This window comes from Mustela nigripes, chromosome 7 (genome assembly GCF_022355385.1).
Source record: "Mustela nigripes isolate SB6536 chromosome 7, MUSNIG.SB6536, whole genome shotgun sequence".
In the NCBI taxonomy this organism is placed as follows: domain Eukaryota; kingdom Metazoa; phylum Chordata; class Mammalia; order Carnivora; family Mustelidae; genus Mustela; species Mustela nigripes.
The window spans coordinates 122,387,176-122,411,940 of NC_081563.1; the positions used below are offsets into that span (position 1 = coordinate 122,387,176).

At 40.3% G+C, this 24,765-nt stretch overlaps 1 protein-coding gene across 2 annotated transcripts in view; it reads right to left on the bottom strand.

Moving 5' to 3' along the window:
- Positions 1-24,765, bottom strand: part of ZHX3 (zinc fingers and homeoboxes 3) — a 105,930-nt gene that overhangs the window by 59,689 nt on the left and 21,476 nt on the right. For both annotated transcript variants that reach the window (XM_059407005.1, XM_059407004.1), the window contains exon 2: positions 4,536-4,652. The gene's annotated coding sequence lies outside the window, so the exon portion shown is untranslated. The remainder of the gene's footprint in view (positions 1-4,535; positions 4,653-24,765) is intronic.

The following is a 24,765-nucleotide window of genomic DNA, read 5'->3' on the forward strand; positions in this document are numbered from 1 at the left end:
AAGAAAAAAACAAGGGGGTAGATAAGGAATAGGGAGAGGGGATGCCAAAACAGGGAGAAACTGAGTTTCCTTATATGGAAGGAAAGGAAAGTTCCTGCTTTTGCTTTGATCATAGTAAATAAATATAGAAACAAATGTTATTCCTGGCACTAAGAAAACTCGAAAGATTGTTCACCTTTAAAATTTGTTCAAAAGTTGAAAGGAAAGAAAAGCATTTCCCCAAAACTGAAGATGTAACAGAAAAGAGACAACTAAAAAGTATAAAAATCAAGAAACAAGTTACATACAGAAAATAGAACAAATACAACAGCGACCATGAATTAAAGAGGATGAATTTAGCTGTAAGTCATAGAGTCTTCAAGATCGGTTGAACAGAAGACAAAATCCAACAATATTTTGCTTGGGAGAAATAAGCTCTGAAATGACAATGAAGAAGTTAGAAATTGTTACAAAATCACCACATAAAGAATCTATGGATAATGAAAAGAACAGAAGACAAACATTGCTTTGAGTTTTGTCAAGAAACAAAAGTAAAAACTAAGCACAACTAGTAACATTGAGAAACAACCCAGAAAACCAAGAGAAACTTTTTTTTTAAAGAAAGGAGTTAGTTATTTTTTTTCTTTTTTTTTTGAATTTTTAAAAATTTTTTTATTTTTTATTTTTTATAAACATATATTTTTATCCCCAGGGGTACAGGTCTGTGAATCACCAGGTTTACACACTTCACAGCACTCACCAAAGCACATACCCTCCCCAGTGTCCATAACCCCACCCCCCTTCTCCCAACTCCCTCCCCCCAGCAACCCTCAGTTTGTTTTGTGAGATTAAGAGTCACTTATGGTTTGTCTAGGAGTTAGTTATTTTGAAAGCAAAAACCGAATACTTTGGAAGGAACCTCAAGAAACAGATAGGAGTTGCTGCTTTAGGAGAGGTAAGTGCCTGCCTGTGGAACAGGAGTAGGAAACTGATTTTTCACTGCCTCTTCCTCTTTAAAAGTTTTATGTTTCTATTACAAGTTTCTGTGAAGAGACTAAAAGTGATACTATGGTAAATTTAATTTTTTTAAAAAAAGAAATGCATGAAGTTGGAACAACTGAAAATAAAGAAAGGCAATAAAATTGTAGGGGAGGTAGCTTGTGTTTATTAAATTTGGATGGGCACCTGGGTGGCTCAGTCAGTTAAGCATCTGACCCTTGATATCAGGGTCATGGGTTCAAGCCCCATGTTGGGCTCCACATAGTGCATAGTGCCAACTTAAAAAAAAAAAAAAAAACACTTAGATAAATGGATTTTCTATTTAAAATATAAAATTCTAGGGGTTCCATTTGCAACAATATGGACAGATCAAGGGGGTATGATGCTAAGTGAAATAGGTTAGAGAAAGGTCAATACCATATGATTTCACCCATATCTGCTATTTAAGAAACAAAACAAATAGACAAAGAAAAAGAGAGACAAAACAGACTCTTAACTATAAAGAACAGATGGTTACCAGAGGGGAGGCGGGGAGGAGCATGGGAGAAATGGGTGAGGGGCATTAAGAGCACTTATCATGATCGTCAATGAGTAACGTACGGAAATGCTGAATCACTGTAGCGCACACCTGAAACTAATATAACACTGCAAGTTAATTATACTGGAATTTTAAAAAAATTATTTAAAAAATAAAAAACAAATAAAATTCTGATGCTGTGCCTCACCCTAGACAAACTGTCTCAGAATCCCTGGGGGTGTGACCAGGCATTAGTATTTTATAAAGCTTCTGAGATGATTCTAGTGTGCAGCCAAGTAGAGTGACCACCGACTCATGCGTATATGTCTAGTTATCTAAATATCTAAAAAATACAATGCAGAAAGTGTAACCGTTTGAGATATTCGTGAATGGGAAGACAAAGACTGTGTAAGGGAACAGGAGTTCAAAAGAAGAAACCTGCAAGGGGGTATAATTAGCTATTGTGCAAATGTATCCAATACACTGCAATTTAGGCAAAGAAGCGGGCAGTTGCCTAAGTTTTATTGGAAGGGGACATGACCCCTGGCCACAATGAAATGATGGCAGCAAGAGGTATTAGTCTCTGCTCAAGGGCTATGGAGGACAGGAAGCATGTATGGGGATTCAAGAGAGGCTGAGGCGGAACAGCGTTACCTGCATAACTGTATGAGGTTAGATGTGAGATAAATTCCTAGAAATGATGGGGCGCCTGGATGGCTCAGTGGGTTAAGCCGCTGCCTTCGGCTTGGGTCATGATCCCAGGGTCCTGGAATCAAGTCCCGCATTGGGCTTTCTGCTCAGCAGGGAGCCTGCTTCCCTCTCTCTCTCTCTGCCTGCCTCTCTACTTGTTATCTCTCTGTCAAATAAATAAAATCTTAAAAAAATAAAATTCCTAGAAATGCAATTGCTGAGTCAAATGTATGTGCCTTTAAAAGTGAAAGGCCAATTTTAAAAGATCTTAAAGGTGAACTAGAAAAAGCATGATGTGTAGAATAAAGAAAACTTCGTACTTGATAGGTAGGAGGAGTGGGACCGATGAGCTCAGCTGGAGCGAGACAAGAAGGCTCAGTGTTACCAGGTAGTAAGGGCAGAGACTAACAGAGAATTCTGGTGATTCCAATTTGGCTTTGCCCTTCCTATCAACTTTGTCCCCTCAGCAGAAACCTAAAGGTGAAAGAGGGCAGGAGCCACACAGCTATCTGAGAGGAAAAGATTTTTTTTTAAAGATTTTATTTATTTATTTGGCAGAGAGAAAAAGAGAGGGAGAGAGTGCGCAAGCATGAGCAGGGGGAGCAGGTGAAGGAGAAGCAGACCCCCGGCTGCACAGAGAGCCCATGCAGGACTCGATCCCAGGACCCTGAGATCATGACCAGATATTTAACTGAATGAGCCACCCAGGTGCCCCAGAAAAGATTTTCTTAAAGATTTTATTTATTTGTTTTAGAGAGAGAGCAAGTGCAAAGAGCAGGGAGAGGCAGAAGGAGAGGGAGAGAGAGAATGTCAGGCAGACTCCACACGGAGCCCAATGCGGGGCCTGATCCCACAGCCCCGAGATCATGAGCTGAGCTGAAATCAAAAGTCAGACACTTAACTGACTGAGGTACCCAGGTGTCCCCGAGAAGAGAAAATTTGGGGCAGGAGCATTTCTGGACTGACTGGGAGAGCAAGGCCACCAGTATGATGAGAACAGCTGGCGTGAAGGTGAGCACCAGAAAATGTGCATAAAGTTCACTTGTGAATAAGCTTGTTTTACGCCACTTCTAGTTTAGAGGACTCAGATACAAGGCCACTCAATGATTTTTATTCAGTCTACAACTCAAAGTTAGAGAATGAGCATGCTGGAAGGTGTATATATCTAACAGTAGCCCTGAGTAAATTCACCATAAGGTAGGAAGTTCCAGAAGCTATAACAGTAGAAACATATCCGCGGACTGCGTGGCCCAAGACTTGTGGAGGAGTGGTTGCTGCCACGGAGTTGTCTAAGTCAGGATGACGTGCACAGAACTTCCAGCAAGATGCACCATCAACGGCTCTGACTCCATTTCTTCCCCTTCTCTTTCCAAAAATTTCTAGCTAGCACATTGAAGAAAAGCTCTTAACTTTATATGAAAAATAATGCAATAGATTTCCTTTACTTAAAAAGCTTTAACGATAGCAGCAACAACCACAAAACCCCAAAGTCTGAGCACAAGCTGAGTGTCTTTTTTTTTTTTTTTTTTTTTTTATTTGACAGACAGAGATCACAAGTAGGCAGAGAGGCAGGCAGAGAGAGAGAGGAGGAAGCAGGCTTCCCGCCAAGCAGAGAGTCCGATGCGGGGCTCAATCCCAGGACCCTGAGATTATGACCTGAGCTGAAGGCAGAGGCCTTAACCCACTGAGTGATCCAGGTGCCCCACAAGCTGAGTGTCTTAATAACAAAATGTATTTTCTGAACTCAGTGTACTGAGTTCACAACTCAAATAAATCAATGACCCCAAAAAACCTTAAGTAGGGCACATGTACTTCAGCGAGTGAAGGCCAGGTCTACTTACACTGGTTATTTGCCTGTCTGCTTTGTCTTTAGTTATTACATTAGCATTGAAACATGCTTCCTATTCCAGAGGGCAGCCTGAGTGTGTGGCTTGGATAACTGGTATTCAAAGTAGTGTTCTAGTTTTTCAAGTCAGTCATTTAATGAAATGGAAGTCTAAGTCTCGCACCAAGACTAAAAGCTGGCCTCAGACTAAACCTGCACATTACAAAGACACAACACACAACTCAACTTTTGTATAGCCAACAGTCAGCCTAAAATATAAGAAGTTCCTATCAAGTGATCTAACAAATCACCTAAATTGTATATTCAATGCAGATTTTTGGATTCATCAATAAAAAGAAGAATCATTTGACCAAAGAGCTCAGCAATGAAAATGGAGGGAGGAGAAGATGAAGGATGTTTAACAACAATGCAAAGACTGAATATAGCTCCGGAGACTTAGGTGCTGCAAAGTCTGGTAACCGATATGGCAAGAAACTTGTTAAAATCCAGAAGCATACTATTTACCCAGGAAACATGCTTCTTCCTCCCTTCATTGGTCTCTCCAGCGTCTCCCTTCATTTCTCGCAGCCCTGTATGCATCTTGAAAGGTCCACTTGTTGCTTCGGTAGCTGCAGTTCAGTCCTGAGAAAGAAGCAGCAAACCGTTACTTTATGAGAAGAGATAAAGCACCTCTGGGAAGTGAAGCGATCCTCGCTCGCCAATCTCCTTTCCTAATTCATTTCCACCACAACTACACACAAACAGGAAAGCCAAGGCTGGGGGCGGGAGGAAGGAGAGTAAAAAGGGACTCACAAATACAAACTAGCAATTTGAAACTATAAAAATGCTAGTAGAAACTGAAAAAATAATGAGTGGAAGTAAGACAAACTCAATTCTCTCTGATAATACATCAGAACAAGATGATTCGTAAAATGAGTAATTTTAACACTCTTTACGCCAGTGAGTTTCCCTGTCCCTCTGTCTTGCTGCATATGAGATGGCGTAACAGAGATGAGAAAACTAACCTCTGTGTGGCCTTACAACTCCAAGAAAGCACACCATTAAAAATGGGTTGTTTTCTGATATTCTTCCATTCAAAGCCCTGGGGCTTTCTGGGCATGGATTCTAGCGGTACAAAAATGGTCTGGACTGTGAGTTCCAGGCCAAGGAACCATGTTATCCCTATCTTGGTCTCTGACTCTTACCCTGATGTCGTCCCACTCTTCCCAGCGTCAACGATGGGTAAACAGTAACTCTCGGCGAATGCATGAGACAAAGACTATGTGTTTTCAACAAACCACGAGAGACGCTGCATGCAATGTTAAAATTTCTTGGAAAACAGTTGAAAAACCACTGCTTTTGAGTTACTTCGTTTTTTTCCTCAAAGCATTCTCTTTGGTTGAGATGCCCATTAGCAGGAAGGTAGCCCTAAAGTGAGTGTACCAGAGGCTCTCAGAACTTCGAATAGAACAGTCCGCTGGCACACAAGACAGGGTCAGAACTAGAAGCGTCTGTGCATGTAAACAAGTCGGCCCTCACCAAAGCAGCTCCCATTCATCCTTTGCCAATATTCTTCCATCTTTAACGTTCACATCTCAAGCTTCTAGGTCTAAGAGCTCTGACTACATTAACTTATTCATTCTTTATAACATTCATATGCAATAGATTCCATTATTCTAATCCCCAAGGTGAGGAAACTAAGGCACGGAAAAGTTAAGTAAATTGTGCAAGGAAATGCACTAGGCTGCTGTTCAAAGGCGGGGTCCCTGGGCAAACAGAAACCCACAGTAAGCGGCAGTGTCCTCAGCATACCTCACTTTCTTCTACTGCTGTCATGGGAGGACAGCACCATGTCCAGTAAAATTCACTCTTGTGGGAGAATTTTCCTAATTAATAATTGACTGAAAAACTGAACTTTGAATTCTACACAACTTAAAAACTGATCTTTTATTTTAAAACATTATCCACAGCACCTGGGTGGCTCAGTTGGTTAAGCAACTGCCTTGGGCTCAGGTCATGATCCCAGAGTCCTGGGATCGAGTCCCACATCGGGCTCCTTGCTCAGCAGGGAGCCTGCTTCTCCCTCTGCCTCTGCCTGCTGTTCTGTCTGCCTGTGCTCGCTCTCTTCCCTCTCTCTCTCTGATAAATAAATAAAATCTTTTAAAAAATATATTAAGCATTATCCAGTGAACATAACAAAAAGGAGATCGTCCTCTCCCTCAAATAAATAAATAAATCTTTTTTAAAAAAATATTAAGCATTATCCAGTGAACATAACAAAAAGGAGATCTTCCTAATTTTGTGGAAGTCAAAAGCAATAATTATTATAAGCCAAACACTCACATTTACCCACACCTTCAGCATATGATATTTATTCCAGGTACTTTGCTATGCTTACCAGATCCCTTCTTCCTTTGAAATTGCAAAGAACTGGCTCAGCCAAAGCATTTATTCTCTCACACTCTAGTTCAATTGAGTGGGACACGATGCTAATGATGCCAAAAGCCATGGATTCAGTCCACTACAAATCACTTCGCTTTGTTTGCTTCATGTCTACAAACTCTTAGCTGGACGGTGCACTCTGGATCTTATAAGGAATCAGGTGGGAGTGTGCAAGACAATGAACATAAATACATCTGCTGGAGAAACTATCCACAACCATCACACAGGGGCAGAAGCAGAACCATGGGACAGAAACACCAATTTCATTATAAAGGAAAACATCACGATCATTGACAAAGCACTTCTACGTTTCTGAGAACTCTTCTCAATGCCAGATATTTTGCCAAAATCTAACCTAAATTCCTTCATTCCAAAAACAAAGAAGTTACAAAATAAGAAACTCAGATTTTCAGTTTTTGCACAAGCTCTACCTGATCTGAAAACAGAACTTTCTTATGCCTGACACCAATTCCACTGACAATAAAGCATTATGTGATCGTTTATGGTTTCAGAAATTGTCACAAAAATCTCTAGCAGTGCAGTGTGGCAAACCACTAGAAAAATCTTATTGCAATTGCATGTATATAGCTTAGATTCTTTTTTTTATTATTATTCATTTGAGAGGGAAGAGAAATTAAGCAAGCATAGGAGCAGAGGAGAGGACCAAAGGGAGACGGAGAAGCAACCCCCCCCACCCCCGAGCAGGGAGCCAGAGCAGAGCTCAGGACCCCGGGATCATGACCCAAGCTGAAAGGAGACAACTGACTGAGCTGCCCAGGCACTCCTCTTTTAAAATTGCTCTTAATCTTCATAAAACCAAAAGCTGTTCCATATCCAAAATAATATAGTTATTTTAAACACAATTTTTCAAGTTAAATGAAGAAACTAACTAACATTAGTCCATATCACATTTTAAAACCACCCAGGGCCCATTCTAGGAGTTTAACCAGCTTCCACAAATAAAAATGGAAAAGCAAAACTGTATTTCTTAATTGTTATTTTAGAAGGAAACCCACGTGGGATCATCCATCTTCCAGTTTTCCTGCCCACAGCTGGAAAGAACTTCGCCAGTGGACAAACGCCGTAAAGCACGTGGATTCCAACAGTCACCAGGTAACTATGACAGCAAAGCCACCGTTATTTATGAGATCATAAAAATGATATGACGTCATTTAAAAAAAATTCACATAACATAAAATCAACGATTTTAAAGTGAGCAATTCACTGGCATTTAGTATATTCACAATATTGAGCAACTATCACCTCTACCTAGTTCCAAAACATTTCAGTGACCCCAAAATGAAACCTCGTACTCATTAAGTAGCCACTGCCACCCCCCTGCTCCAGCCCCAGCAACCACTACTATGCTTTATGTCCCTATGGATTTACCAATTCTGGGTATTTAGAAAAACGTAAATCACATGAAAGGTGACCTTTTATATCCGTCTTTTACTTAGCACGATTTAAAAAAAAATTTTTTTTAAGATTTTATTTGTCAGAGAAAGAGAAAGAGAGAGGGAGAAAGACAGAAAGAGTACAAGCAGGGGGAGCAGCAAAGGCAGAGGGAGAAGCAGGCTCCCTGCCAAGCAGGGAGCCCAACAGGAGACTCGATCCCTGGACTCTGGGATCGTGACCTAAGCCAAAGGCAGATACTTAACCAACTGAGCAACCCAGGTGTCCCTAGCATGATATTTTGAGGTTCTTCTGTATTGTAGCATAATCAGTACTTCATTCCTTTTTAAGACTGGAAAATATCCCATTGTATGGATATATCACATTTTGTTCATTCATCCAGTGATGGACATTTGGGTTGTTTTCGCCTTTCCCTACTGTGGATAATGCAACTATGAACATTTGTATACAAGTATTTGTTTGAATATAGATCTTCAACTACTTGGTGTATATACCTTGAAGCAGAATTGCTGGGTCATATAGTAATTCTATGTTGAACTTTCTGAAGAATTGCCAAACTGTTTTTCATAGTGACTACATCATTTTCCCTTCTTACCAACAAAGCGTGAGGGTTCCAATTTTTCCACACCCTCACCAACACTTATTTTCTGTTTATCACAGCCATCCTTGTAGGCATAGAGTGGTACCACACTGTAGTTTTTTATTTGCATTTCTCTACTGTCCAATGATGTTGAACATCTTTTCATAGGTATGTTGGCCATTTTTCTATCTTCTTTGGAGAACTGTCCAATCAAGTCTTTGTCCATATTTTAATTGGGTTATTTTTTATTGCTGAATTGTAAGAGTTTTTAATATATTAAAAATACTTGGGCCCTCATTGGATTTGCAAATGTCCTCTCCAATTCTCTAGATTTTCTTGCCACTTTCTTAATAGTGTCCTCTGATGCACAAAAGTTTTAAATTTTGATGGAGTCCAATTCAGCTATTTCTTTTTCTTTCACTGCTTGTGCTTTTGGTGCCTTTCTAAGAATCCATTTCCAAATCTAAAGTCATGAAGATTTACCCTTATGTCTTCTTCTAAGAGTTTTGACTGTTACAATTGGGTCTTTGATCCATTTTCAGTTACTTGTAGTATATAGTGTGAGGTTGGGATCCAACTTCGTTATTTAGCATGTCGATGTCTAAGTGTCCCAGCACTATTAGTTGAAGAGATTGTCCTTTTCCCCATTGAATGGTCTTAGTTGCATCAAATTGCATCAAATGCAATTGATGATAGATGTATGGGTTCATTTATAGTTCAATGCCATTAATCGATAGGTGTATCCTTATGCCAGCACCCCCCATTTTGATTACTGTAGCTTTTTAAAAATTTAACATTTAAAGTTTTATGCCTCCATCATCTTTCTTTTTTAAGACTATTTTGACTATTCAGAGTCCCTTGCAATTCCATCTGAATTTTAGGACTAACTTCTCCATTTCTGCAAAAAAGGCTATCAGGATTTTGGTAGAGATTGCACTGAATCTGTAGATCACTTTGGGTAGTACCGCCAATTTTATACTATTAAGTCTTCCAATCCATGAACATGGACTATCTTTCTGCTCTATGACGTAATTTTAACTTGTCTTAAAATGTCCCTGATAAAGTAATGCAGTAATTTTCTTTAGTTGTATCTCTATGGTAATCTACCAACGCCCTGGAGTAATTCACAAATATGAAGTTTATACTTGTCATGGAGAGCCCAATATTCATATCCCAGAGAAAAAGTGTCAATTACTCAGGGTCTTACTGCTTACTTTTGCCTACAGAAAAGGCAAGAACTCAAGGATTTTTATTTCCCTCATTTATAATTAATTTTCAGTTCCCAGTAGAGGAATTTATACACAGGAATCTTGTATGTTCACTGATAAGCCTGATGCGGGGCTTGCTCCCAGGACCCTGGGATCATGACCTGAGCGGAAGGCAGAGGCTTTAACCCACTGAGCCACCCAGGTGCCCCAAGATTAAATTGTTTTTGTTTTTTTTTTAAAGATTTTATTTATTTATTTGACAGAGAGAGATCACAAGTAGATGGAGAGGCAGGCAGAGAGAGAGAGAGAGAGAGAGAGAGGGAAGCAGGCTCCCTGCCAAGCAGAGAGCCCGATGTGGGACTCGATCCCAGGACCCTGAGACCATGACCTGAGCTGAAGGCAGCGGCTTTAACCCACTGAGCCACCCAGGTGCCCAAGAATAAGTTGTTTAATAGGCTTCATTAGAATGGTAACATAAACTTTCTTCCATATAGTTCATATCCCCCAAAAAATGATTATGAAATATTAACTACTTTGTCAAAGAATGTGTTCATAGTTGGTTACTTAGAATTTAAAGACTGGCAGGGAGAGAAGAAAGATTCCAAAGGTCTTTTCTCTAAATTTTTCTTTTGCTAAAGTCTGTGAGAATACAGTTTTTGAAGTTATAAATGTAACTTGGCATGGACACAATCTGTTCTTTCCAGTTTTGGGTTTTTTTTTTTTTTTAAGATTTTATTTATTTGAGAGAGAGAATGAGCCGGGGGAGGGGCAAAAAAAAGAGAGGGAGAAGCAGACTCCCCACTGAGAAGGGAGCCTGATGTGGGGCTTGATCCCAGGATCCCAAGATCATGACCTGAGCCGAAGACAGATGCTTAACCAACTGAGGCGCCCCTGTTCTTTGCTCTTACTTCAAAATTGTAACCAAAGATAACAAAGTAACCCATGAAAAATTACAGTGGCTTTTTTTAAGACTACTAAATTCAAGTAAATGATATATACCCCACAAATAAGAGTCATCTTAAGACTAGATTATTAGTCTGACCGGCAGTGAGTGCTTCAGTTCCCACACTTAATGTCAGCTTTTCAAAGCTTCAATTTACAACTCCTCTCAACATATGGGTCACATAGGGCACACGGTCCATGGTGATCTCAGTAATATAGAAAAGAGTTTTAAGAATCAAATTGCTTATAAATAACTTCAATCAGAAAATTCTGGTTTTTAAAAAAATATTTTATTTATTCGTTTGAGAGACTGAGCAAGTGAACCAGCAGAAGAGCACAAGTGGCAGAGGGAGAAGCTCCCTGCCAAGCAGGGAGCCCAAATGCAGGGCTCAATCCCAGGACCTTGGGATCATGACCTGGGCTGAAGGCAGATGCTTAACCACCTGAGCCACCCAGGTGTTCCTTCTATCTGGTTTTTAAATAAACAACTAGAAACCAAATTCTGGGGAAAAGACACCCAATTCCATGCACTTTGGGATCTATAATGAAACCAAAGGTAATAAAAATATCTTCTGGCAGGTGCTCAGGGTCAGTGCCTTGGCAGAGAATGTTAGCTAATGCAAAGTTAGAAAGTCTGATATTTGTTTTGTTTTGCTTTTTAATCAGAAAGTTTAAGTTGAAGAGGGCAAGGAAAAGGGAGGCAAGAAAAAAAAAAAAAATAGACCAGAACAAGAAGTGAGAGCCAGAAGATAATCAGGTAAGAACCTGACACAGTGAGATAGCAGAGAGACAACAGCCCAGGGAGGCGGAAAGCCGGCCCAGGGTGTACAGGGAAGGGACTCCTTGCAGGCTGAGTCCACTGCCAAGTGTCAGAGGACCCTTTCAGCACAGTTACCAACAAAGTTGGTAACATCTGTGATCAACTTACTCTTCATGGCAAGAGTTTTGCCATAAATTCTTCTATAACATGGCAGGTGAAGGGTACCCTCTCCTTTGGTCTTGCCACTGCCTAATGAGGGCTGCCATGATATCCCATCCTCTAAGAGTGTCTCAACAAGCTAACTGAATAACTGTACTTCTCCCCCCACATTTCCTCAGCTCTGTTTGCACTCTGTTAACCTGAACTCTGTGTCAGGATTCAGGAGACAGATGGGATAAAAGGGCAGTGCCTGAGGAAATGGGACAAAGGCCATATTCCCCTTGGTTGGTGATGGCACAGATGGAAATGAACTCTACAACGAATGAGATTAGGGGAGGAGGTGCTGTGCCCTATTCTGTCACAGCGATACGCATCCTGGATCTCTCAAACCTAGAACTCACAATCCCTGCTCTTGGGTAACACTGAATATCTGCATGTATGATGGCCACTTGAGGCGAGGAGGTTCTTCTAGTCATCAGACCATGCGCCCCCAAGGTCATGGGTTTCTTACACAGCTCACACCGGTTTCTTACACACCGGAAGAGTAGTCACAGGCTGCACAGCAAGTGCTTCATGTCCTGCTGGAGCTCCTTACCCCAGAAGCCCCAGAAGAAGGGAGGCTAGGTGGGCACTCAGGCGGGCAACACTTGCTGCGGGGCCAGCTGGGGTGAGGCAGCACCCCACCCCACTCTCACGGTCAATGCTCAGCATTCTGAGTAACTTCAAACAGCTGCTCTGATTTGGTCTCCATGTGGTAGTGGCTCTCTTGGTCCCTGACGGGATGCCCTGAGCTCATTCACTGCTTAGATTTCTCTTGTTGCTCCCTTCCTTCCTTCCTTCCTCCCTTCCTCTCTGTCTTCCTTCCTTCCTTTCTCCCTCTCCACCCTCCCTTGCTTCTTTCTCTAAAACGAGCTCTCAGTTAATCTTCGGGCTTGCCATTCTGTGCCCAGGAGCTGAACTCCTGAGGCACCTGCCCTGGACTTGTCTGGTCAGTTTAGTTTTGTTCTCTGCTCTCTCTGTGGTGGTCTTAGTTACAAGCTCCTAGAAACAAGCCCTTAACTTCAGAGCAAGCATGGCTAGACAGGAAAAGAGAAGCAGAGTGGCATGCTGGTGTTTATAAGACAGCTACAAACTAACCATCCCTGATTTTAAACTAACCCAGGCCTGGACACATCCTACATGTCTGTCAGCATGAGCATGGAAAAACAAATTGTGGGATTTATGCAACAGAATACTGCTCAGCAATTAAAAAGAAAAAAATCCATTGCACAATATAGATGAATCTCAAAATCATGTTAAGCAAAAGAAGCCAGACATAAAAAATATATTATATGATTCTATTTATATGGAGTTCTAGAAAAAGTGAAATTAATCTATGGTGGTAAAAATCAGAATAAAGATTACCTTTGGATGGTGAAGACTGACAACAAGGAAGCATGACATAACTTTTCTGTAGTGACAAAAAGGATCTACATATTGATTGGGGTGGTATTTATATGGGTATAAACATTTGTCAAAATTGGACTATACACTTAAAATCTGCACATTTTGCTGTATGTCAATGATATCTCAGTTTTTAGAAATAAAAAAGCTAAAAAGTCTTCACAAAAAATGCAAAGGGTGCCTGGGTGGCTCAGTGGGTTAAAGCCTCTGTCTTCGGCTCAGGTTATGATCTCAGGGTCCTGGGATCGAGCCCCGCATCAGGCTCTCTGCTCAGCGGGGAGCCTGCTTCCCCATCTCTCTCTGCCTGCCTCTCTGCCTACTTGTGATCTCTCTCTCTCTGTCAAATAAATAAATAAAAATCTTTAAAAAAATGCAAAAAGACAGTTTTTCATTATGTTGCACTTATGTGACTAACCATATAAGAAAATATTTGAAGGACTCAAATATACTTTAGACAAAACAAAGATAAATCTCTGTAAAGTAGTACAGAGGGACCCCTGGGTGACTTAGTTGATTAAGCATCTGTCTACAGCTCAGGTCATGATCTCAGAGCCCCACACTGGCCTCTTTGCAGGGAGCCTGCTTGTGCATGTTCTCTCTCTCTGACAAATGAATAAAATCTTTTTTAAAAAATTTTTTAAAAGTAGGGGCACCTGGGTGGCTCAGTGGATTAAAGCCTCTGCCTTCTGCTCAGGTCATGAGCCCAGGGTCCTGGGATCGAGCCCCTCATCGGGCTCTCTGCTCAGCAGGAAGCCTGCTTCCTCCCACTCTCTCCGCCTGCCTCTCTGCCTACTTGTGATCTCTGTCAAATAAATAAATAAAATCTTTTTAAAAAAAGATTTTATTTATTTATTTGACAGAGAGAGAGATATCACAAGTAGGCTGAGAGGCAGGCAGAGAGAGTGGGGGGAAGCAGGTTCCCTGTTGAACAGAGAGCCCGATGCGGGGCTTGATCCCAGGACCCTGGAATCATGACCTGAGCGGAATGCAGAGCTTAACCCACTGAGCCACCCAGGTGCCCCAGAAATAAAATCTTTTAATAAAAAAAAAAATTTTTAAGTAGAAATTTGTATCATTGTATACATTTAATTCTTAAGACCGAATTACATAAAGAGTCCCCTCAAATTTCCCTTACTCTAACATCCAAGTTAAGTATTTTGAGCATGTTTTAAGAGCAGAAAGTATGGTGTAGAGAATGAAAAGACTAACTTGATATTTTTTAATGTGTGAAAAATTTCCCCTGATTATAAGAACACATACTCAATGTAGGAAAAACTGGAAAATACAGAAGAATAGGGGCATAAAACTCACATAATCCAAATCACAAGTATAAAAGAGAAAATTAAAAGTCATCTGAAAAACATCAACTCCCCAGAGATAATCACTGTCAACATTTTGATATACACACAATTTTAACCAAATTGGGATCATGGTGTACATATTCTTACTTTTTTTCCACTTAAATATATGGAACAGGCATTTTCATGTCACTGAGCATTCTTCCCATTTTTCATTAGTACTACTAAGGTTAAATATTTTCATGTGATCATTAGCCATTCTTATTTCTCTGTGAGACAACTTGGCAATTTAAAAACTATTTTTTTCTTACCACATACACTGTAAAAATTTGGAAAATACCAGAGTATACAAATATAGGGGGGAACCTCACATAATCCAAGCTGTAAAAACAATTACTATTTATTTTTACTTCTCTTTGCACACACATTCTTCTTACAGAATTGATATTCTGGATAAATCTGTTTTAGAGTCTATCTTTTGTTCATTTAGCATCCTTAAAAACCATACAAACATTTTCCCTATGTCATTAAAGTCTCAATATTTATTTTTGTTAGCTTCATTTTGTTCATAGAATTTTGTTAGCTGCATAGATGTACATAATTTAACAACTGTTCAGTGTCAAGCACTTGAACATGTTCTTTGTGGTTTCGTTTTTATTTCGTTTATAATGTAGAGATAAACATCTCTGTATATAAATTAGTGTCTTAACCTATGATTATTTCCTTGGGTTATTTTGCCATTTAAATCCCTGGGTTGAAAAAATGTGAACCTTTTTTTTTTTTTTTTTTTTAATTAGGCTCCACGCTGGCCTTGAACTCACGACCCTGAGATCAAGACCTGAGCTGAGATAGAGAGTCGGATGCCTAACCCAAAAGTATGAACATTTTTAAGGCCCTATTGCCAAACTGCACTGACAATTATACCAATTTGCATTCTACAAACAGTATATAAAAATATCTGTACTCCCACAACCCACACCCTTGATGGCATTAAATTCTCTCTCTCTTACACATATACGCCCACATCTCATAAGCTCCCTACCACACCTTCCACCATAACTACCCCCCCCCAACACACCTTGCTAATGTGATATGTGAAAATGATTTCTTATTACTTTAAATGCATTTTACACTAATGGAATGAAGTTGTTTTTCATTTGGTTAAACCATTATAGCTCCCCATCTCTGAAGAGTCTGCTTAATCCTTTGTATATGTGACACTTTTTGGAGGTAACCAGAAAGTGTTTTGGGATTTCTGGTTCATGACAAATAAGGGAGCAGTAGAACGTAATTCTCCCCTTCCTTAAAATGACAAATAAAAAAGACTATGTAATTATTTAACAGTAAGAATATACATTATAGAAATATAAGAGGAAGAGTAAGCCCACAGCAGCACAGGATAAACTGGACACATGCCATCAGGAGGACAGCGCAGAATTCTGCTCCCCACTCCCCAAGCAATCAGAACTGAATGGTGACAAGTGCTAACCACTAAAGGAACCTTCAACTTGAACCAAGCAAAAGACTTCCAAAAATGTCAGTGTGTCTAAGAGAATCGTGGGGGGAAAACAAACCCAAATTCAGAAACAGTGGTAGCTGGATGTAGAGAAGTTGAATTGGACCAGGGATTGTCAGGGAAGTAATAAAAGATCTGTAGAATAGCTGCAGCCCCCAACATTCTCAGGAAGGCTAAGCTACGAGAACAGCTCTCTACAGTAAAGATGGGATCAGCAGTAGGGGACCACCACCTAAAGCCTAGGACTGGAGACCAAAGAGATAGCACCACAGATGACAAGACATACATCCACCTGGAACAATCCACCCGGGGCAATACCGCAGCCACTGAGCAGTCCCGGGGTTCCTGTACTCTGAGTTCATTCCTGGAAGAACAGTTCCCACCTACAGTGCGGGAAGCTGCGACAGTTGCCACTCTGATCACATAGCCAGGGTTCCTAACAAAGCCGCACATCAGAATCATCTGGGGAGCTTTTAAAAAATACCAGTTGAGGTGCACCCAGGTGGTTCAGTCAGTTAAGCATCTCACTTTGGCTCAGGTCACGGTCTCAGGGTCCTGAGATGGAGCCCCGCATCACACCGGCCTTCCAGGTCAGCGGGCAGTCTGCTGGTCTCTCTTCCTCTGCCCCTTCCTCTGCTTGGTTGCACTCTCTTTCCCTCTCTCTCAGATAAATAAATAAACCCTTAAAAACGCTAATTGACATGCACATGGCCAATAGGTTTGTGAAAAGATAGTATCAACAATTACTGGGAAAAGGCAAACCAAAGTGACAATGAGGTACCACCTTACATCTGTTCAATGGTTATTATCAAAAAAGGCAAAAAAGAATGAGTGTTGGTAATGTGAAGAAAGGGAACCCTGTGTACCACAAGTGGGAATGTAATCTGGTGTAGCCACTACAGAAATTGTATGGAGGCTCCTCAAAAAATTAAAAATGAACTATCATATAATCCAGCAAGTGGAGTTCTGCATATTATTTGAAGAAAAAGAAAACACTAACTCAGAAAGGTATCTGCCCAGCCATGTTCACTGCAGCATTATTCACAATAGCCAACATATGAGAACAACCTCAGTATTCACCTCAATATGAAAGGATAAAGAAAATTTAGTGTACATATACACAATGGAATATTTTTCAACCATACAAAAGAATGAAATCCTGCCATTTGAGACAACATAAATGGACTTTGAAGGCACTTTGCTAAGTGAAATAACTCAGAGAGGAAAAGACACATAGATGGGACAGGAATCCCATTTATAGGTGGAATCTTAAAAAAAAAAAATGCAGCTCATAGATACAGAGAACATATTGGTGGTTGCCAGAGACAGGGGGTGGTGAGTAGGAGGGGTAGAGGATGGGAGAAATGGGTGTAAAATGAAACTGGAGAGAAGCTGAAAGAGAAGGCACAAAGTGACTGTGACTGCAGAAGTCCTGGGTGACAGCGGCCTGTATTTGGGTACTGGCACTGGAGACGGGTTTTCTATGTTGGAGGTAGGATCAGCAGGCCTCCCGTTAGAGTGGGCATGAAGAACAGAGTTCTAAGGATGACTCCCAGGTTTAGGACTTTAATAGCTAAGTTCTTCAAGGTATCATTTTACCAAGATGAGGAAGACTAGAGATCAGCAAGTTGCCAAAAAATACGAAGTGCCCTTTTGGTGCTTTTCCTCCGCAGTAATTTTTCATTTAAATTCTGGATTCTGTGATATGCTGCAAACACCAAGGGCAATTACACAATTTCTCTCTCACCTTCTCTGCCAAGTAACCACCTTCCTCAAGTACACATTTTTATGCATTATTTAACACTGTAGGATCAATGCCTCAGAGGTCAGTAGACACAAGTAGGTAGGTTCTCCATGCTTCTAATGCGGTCCACCTCTAAATGACAGCCAAACATCAACTCTAGAAATCTAGGTCCATTACACTCAGTAAAACTGGGGAAACAAGAAACCTAATAAACTGTATAGTGTCTTGTGACTACTTTTCACAATTATTTTGATCAACCCCTGAATAGTAAAAGTAATAACACTCAAAATTCAGGGCCTCACCAAAGATAATTCATAACTCTTTAAGTGTCCCATCTTTGTGTGTATGTGATTTTCTAATATCCTGGAAATGAGATCTTCCCCCAACCTGCATCTGTCCAGCTCTTCTTCCCAAAGTCCGTAATGCAGAGCTTCAGCTATCCACTACCTATGCAGTTGAAGGACTTCCTATAGAAGACTGCCCACCACGAAGGGCAAAGGCAAATACATCCCCTGGGGAGGCCATCGCGGAATATTACTTTATCTTATCTATGGTCTCCATGAATCAAAAACATAAGTAATTGCATGCTTCAATCTCCAAGATAAACTCTGTTCAGAACATAGCTTCTCTAGAACAGTCTTAGGTGAGAAAAGTTAGGTCTAAGGTGAGAGGTCTTAAGTAAGGTCTTAGGTGGGAAAGGGGTAAGGAGAAAGGGAAAAGTTCAAACTGTACCCTCTGTACTTGTAAATATTTGGGCTGTTACAAGTGTGTATGTGTGTATGCTTGTGTATTACATAATTCTAAAAAGAAAAAAGGAGAAAGATTACCTAAAACTTCTACTTCTCAAACCTTCATAATAAAAGAGTTTCTCCAGGGGTGTCTGGGTGGCTCAGTCGGTTGAGCGTCTGCCTTCGGCTCTGGTCATGGTCCTGGGGTCCTGGGATTGAGGCCCAAGTTGGGCTCCCTGCTCAGTGGGAGGCCTGCTTCTCCCTCTCTCCTGCCTTGTGTTCCCTCTCTCACTGTCTCTCTCTCTCTCTCAAATAAATGAATGACATCTTTAAGAAAAATAAAAATAAAAATAAAGACTTTATATTAAAAAAAGTTTCTCCAAAGTAATGAGAAATCTGTACTTGCTTCATGTTACAATTACCAAAGAAGTAATGCTTATTACATAATGACTTTAAAAGGATTACAGTTGTTGACCAAATAAATGACTTCTAAAACATTTGGTACTTACAAGGCCCCAAGGACAGTATCACCCTAGACTATCTCTTGCTCTCAGACCACTCACTTCCCTTGCCCTCCTCCTCTGCTCCAAGTGCTTCAAATCCCACCCCGCCAACAATCCCCAAAGCGAGCTTTCTCTCAAGCACAGAGTGGGCTGCCTACCAGCTCTCTGCTCTTGGATGGCCCACTGCCTCCCAAGCTCAACATGTCCCAAACCTGAATCATCATCTCCTTCAGACCTGATCCATTTCTTTTATTTCATGTTTGACAGCAACTTTTGAGCTACTTATTCATGAACTTAAAATCTCCATAATGGTAGTGACTTTTTGCTCAATGCTATCATCCCTTTTGCCTAGAACAGTGACTGGCACACAAAAGACAATAAATATTCATTGCACAAATAAATACTTAAAAATTTATGCTATAATGTTAATCATAAACTCAGAAAACTAAAAAGATCTTGGGATGTTTCCCTAGCCAATACCTAAGTTTACCAAAAAGGTGATACCTGGAGGTCCATAGGCAGAAACTGGAGTGCAGAAGTTACAGCTGACCAGAATGTTACCCGGAAAAAATAAAACCAGCCAACCAACCTGTACTTACAGAGAGGGCCCAAAAGTTTCCCATAGGCAACTACCACTCCTATCTTATAACAGACAAATTCCTACTTTATATTATATCCCTTTGACCCTAGTCTATCTCCATCACCAGGGGTGTTAGGCGGAGGTTGAGGGCATTTTTGCACTGTAAGAGTGACTATCCCAAATTATCCTTAAAGTCCCTTTTAAATTTCAGACTCTATAATTGTATTTAACTATATGTACTTAGTAAGTACTTAATATTAAGGTGTTAAATTGAATAAATACAAATATTTGGAAAGTTATAAGAAGAAATCAATGCATTTTTTAGACATACTAAATAATGGAACCTAACAAATATTCCTGAATATATAACCATTTTCAATTACCCAGTCACTGGTGAATAACTTAATTTCAATTGTGTTGTTTAATGTAACTGTGCTTCCGATTTCAAGTTCATGAGTGAGTGGCTCCAAAGTCACAGCCAAACAGAGAGGAAATCAAGGACCTCCTTGTTTTATTTCAGATTGGAATTTAAAGGGCTGCTCACATCATTGCACTGTTACAGATCAGAGTGTCCTCAGTACATATCGTTTTATTCATGAAGAAGACATCTGTCTTCCTTTGGGTAACATATCAAGGATAAGATTTTGTTGTACCAATAAAAGTATTGGATAGATCTACAAAACATCCAAAGTTTTGCATTCTCCTTTCGGCAGTTTTTAAAAACGTTACTTAGTAGTCACATTGTTGACATGATCCAAGGTACTGGTGAAAGCATTTTGCCCCGTAAACTGCAAATCCCATAGGGAAATGACCCTGTCTTACTTGTTCATTGCTATTTTTCTGGTGCCTCGCAGTATGTCTAACAAATGCTAGGTGGTCAGTAAAAGTTTGGTGAACCAATAATGAAATTTCATTATGTAAATATTCACCTCTATCCTCTACTTGTAATGGTAGTGAAAACAAACACCTATAGACTAAAAACTAGTAACAGGAAGTCCAAACACATTTTGAGCAAAGGCAACATCTGAACAAGGAAGAGGGTTTCAAGATGACCCAACTGAAAGAAGAGTACTCATATGTTTGACGAAGTTCTGTTACGGTTATTGGAAAATCTGCGAAATCCGTAGTCACAACTTTGAATGCCTATGAAGCTACTAAAACTCCACAGCCTTCCCTTAAAAAGACTGTAAGCCTAAAAAGAAGCAGAAGATGAAAACAGTTTGCTTGGCGGAGTGCTGAGTACGTGCCAGGTACTGCGCTCGGCAGCTTACAGACTTACTCCAGCTAATCCTCAGGAGTCCCAGACCAAACAGACCTTGTTATCTCCGTGTTACTGATAAGAAATCAGATACGAAGAGGCAAAGGGACCTGCCTTAGGTCACACAGTGGCAAGGCAGAGGTTTCAATCAAGAGTATTGTTGTTTTAGGTTTTTGTTTTGTTTTGTTTTTAGATCTATTTATTTGAGAACAAGTGTGCACAGGCCTGTGAGCATGTACACGAACAGCGAGAGGGGTTGAGGGAGAGGGGAGAGAGAATCTCCAGCAGACTCCCCACTGAGCACAGGGCCAGATATGGGGCTGATCCCACCACCCTGAGATCGTGACCTGAGCTGAAATCAAGAGTTAATCGCTTAACCCACGGAGCCACCCAGGCATCCCCAACCCAGAGTATGCTCTTAACCAGCTGGCTATGCTGACAAAGCCAAAGCTTCTCCTCTAATCATAAAATTGCCAGAGCAGCTGTGAGGTCCAAATAAGCACGTGGAAAAGTGGTTACAGACACTCAATAAATATTAATTACCACCTCCTTCCCTGTCTCCTCTCTCCCTTTTTCCATCTAGAGGCCTCCCAACCTGCCTCCTTAGGCAATGCTCCCTAAGTTGTAATAAAGATAAGCCGTGACACAATAATTTGCCTCCTCCCTGCCTACAAGTTTGGGGAACTTTAGGATAATTTAAAGAATTTATGGTATTGTTTGATGGAAGCCACTGAAGAGAAATTAAATGTATTACTCATAAGTGGGGATGTTAAGTAGACTACCTCAGATCATAAAGTTAGTAAGAGGAAGAACTGAGATTTGAACCCAGGCTTTTTTTTTTCCCTATGTAGTACTCCTTCCACTACCAAAAGGGGAGTCACATAACCACAAGGTGGGTTACCACAAGAAAAAAAGAAAGATCAGAGAATAAAATTCACATTAAAATTTAATAATATGTGGAAATGGATAAGAAATTCTGCCAAAGAAAGGCAAAACTAGAATACAAATGACTTTGCAGAAGCAGGGCTATGGCAGAATCTGTAAGTAGGTATTATACTAAACCAAGTTAGTATAGGTTTGGAAAGGCTGGATGAATCAATTTTTAAAATATTTTCTCTTCTGGAATGCCTGGGTGGTTCAATCAGCTAAGCACCTGCGTTCAGCTCAAGTCATGATCCCAGGATCCTGGGATTGAGTCCTGCGTTGGGCTCCTTGCACTGCAGGGAGCCTGCTTCTCCCTCTGCCTTCTTCTCCCTCTGCCTGTCGCTCCCCCTGCTTGTGTTCTCCCTCTCCAACAAATAAATGAATAAAATATATTTTTTAAAAAAGATCTTCTCTTCTAAACAAAGATACAATAATTATGATAGAAAGGACTACATTTTTCTTTTTTAATAACTTCGTAAGCACAGAGCCTAATTACCACATAAAACTATGGTTATATAAAAACAATAAGAGATTTAAAATATATGTTCTGGGATGCCTGGGTGGCTCAGTTGGTTAAACGGCTGCCTTCAGCTCAGGTCATGATCCCAGCATCCTGGGACTGAGTCCCACATTGGGCTCCTTGCTTGGCAGGGAGCCTGCTTCTCCCTCTGCCTCTGGCTGCCACTCTGCCTGTGCTCGCTCGCTCTCTCTCCCTCTCTTTCTGAAAAATAAATAAATAAAATCTTAAAAAAAATGTTTTAAATAAAATATATTTTCTGAACAATTTTTATATGGACCATCAATTAAAAGTAAAGCATGAGTCTTAAAAGACATTTTTGAGAAATCAGGAAATTTTTAATATCCTGAGTATTTAGATGATATTGCTATTTTTAGGTTAATGGCACAATAGTTGTGGGTTTAATTTCTACTATTCAATTCTCATCATTACTTTTCAAGCTGGATTGAATATAGGCATCATTGCTTATTTTTCACTGAAAATAAAGCAGCCCAATTATTTTCAGTATCAAGGCTTAATTTCTGTTACTGTTGTCTTTCTCCTCTGATGGGATTTTCCTAATTTAATGTCTAGTAACAGTACTCAACTTTCATGACATATTTGGAAGACATGGTATTTACTATTTAGGAGTCAGAATTATCTAAACATATTAACCAACAGTGGCTAAGTAGTCAACTCATTGAGACTAGCAACACTTGTTTTTTTATTTTAACAGAGCTGGAGTCAAATTGTGTTTCATATGTTTGGAGTGAAAGCTTATTTATATTTGCCTAGATAAATTGTGGACATACCATAAAAGCTTCAATTATGTACCAGACTAGGTTCAGAATATTCAGTAACGGACAAATTGAAGATTAACATTAAATTCACCCAAACAGTCTACAGCTTAGTGCTGGTAATGTTCTGCTTCTTTTTTTTTAAAGATTTTATTTATTTACTTGACAGGCAGAGATCACAAGTAGGCAGAGAGGCAGGCCCGGAGAGAGAGAGGGGAAGCAGGCTCCCTACCAAGCAGAGAGCCTGATGCGGGCCCCCCAATGTTCTGCTTCTTGATCTGGGTGCTGGCTATGTAGGTTCATTCAGCTTGTGAAAACTCACCAGCTTCTACATTTACATACATTTTCCCCTATGTATATTATACTTCAATAAAAAGGTGGTAAAAGGGGGCCCTGGGTGGCTCAGTGTGTTAAGCCTCTGCCTTCGGCTCAGGTCATGATCTCAGGGTGCTGGGGTAGAGCCCCGCATCATCGTAGCAGGCTCTCTGCTGTAAAATTGCCCTGATGAGGGCACTGGGTAGAATGCACTTTGGAAGGGACTCGGATATCCTCTCTCCTCAAGAACACCGCATCCCAAAGGTCTGCTGGGGAAAGGAGGATGCTAGTCAGTTTCTAACCACAATATCTGAGCTCAGAAGGTGCTTAACCTGCGGAATGATTCAAAGCAAAACTTTTCTTTCAAGAACTTTAGCAGAATACTTCTTTCTATTCATCCTACAGCTTTGAGGAAATAAGAGCTATCTCCAAAGAGGCAGGGAATCTCTAACATAGAAACACACCCTATGAGCAGATCACTGAGCTCCACAAAATAAGCAAGTGTAAATGCCTCTGTCATTCAAATTCTGACATAATAATCATCTCTTAAAATGCCCCCGAAAAGTCTGCTTTATACAAAAGGCAAAAAAAGAAAAGCACCTGTCCCCCAAGCTAAAAGATTAAAAGTTCAGCGAAAAGGGGATCATCAGACACTCATGACCTCCACAACCTGGGTTCTACAGAACTCATTTGCTAATCTATTACTGAAAGGCTGCCAGCTGCATGAGTATCTTTCAGTTCAGGAATTTTAGTTCAGTAATTTCAACAATGCGTCCATTTTCTCCAAATTCCAATAGAGTAAAAAAAAAAAAAAAAACAAAAACCAAAAACTGGATGCTCTAAAACATTTCTTATAAAAGAATTTTATCAGTAACACTATACTTTCTAACCCATGTTTAAAAACCTATTTAGTTTCTCTTTGGGTAACTTTCTGGTATACTAAAGTATGCCAGATAAATAACTTTAAAAAGCCTTCAGTATACATGATCACTTTATCAAATGTCCAGATAGCAAGAAACTTGAAAAGATACTAAATATGTTGGATATGCTAGAACAAAGTGTCCAATCAAACATGCATGGATAGGTACACAACCACCTAGAAGCTGGTGAAATAGAGCCACTCTTGCTCTCCTCACTTACCTAGTAAGGTAAGAGACAAACCTCTGGGTATGGGGTCAAGTAACTGCATCAGAGAGCATCTGTTGGGGGCTCTGGCGGGTACAGTACAGCTATCCAGACGCCAGAGGATTTGTTTTCGTGACCAACTTCAAAAATCTTGCCTCACTACTTAAGTATGACCTGACAGACCACAGCATCAGCATCACCTTGGAACTTATTAGAAAAATAGAATCTCAGGTTGCACAAAGACCTACTGAATCAGAAACTGCATTTTAACCAAATTCCCAGATAATCTGTATGCACACCCCAGGTCGAAAAGCCTGGAATTAGGGGATTACTGTCAATTTGAAGGGAGTTTTCCAAAGAGCCCTTCCATCGGCCACCCATTTCTCATTTTTACTGATGACTCACATGAGGATATTGAACAGCCCTCATCAAATCCCAAGTGACACTAATCTAGAAGGAAACACTCAACTGCACAAGCACCTCTTAGAAGAAACCAGGCTTGACAGCAGATCACATGAAAAGAT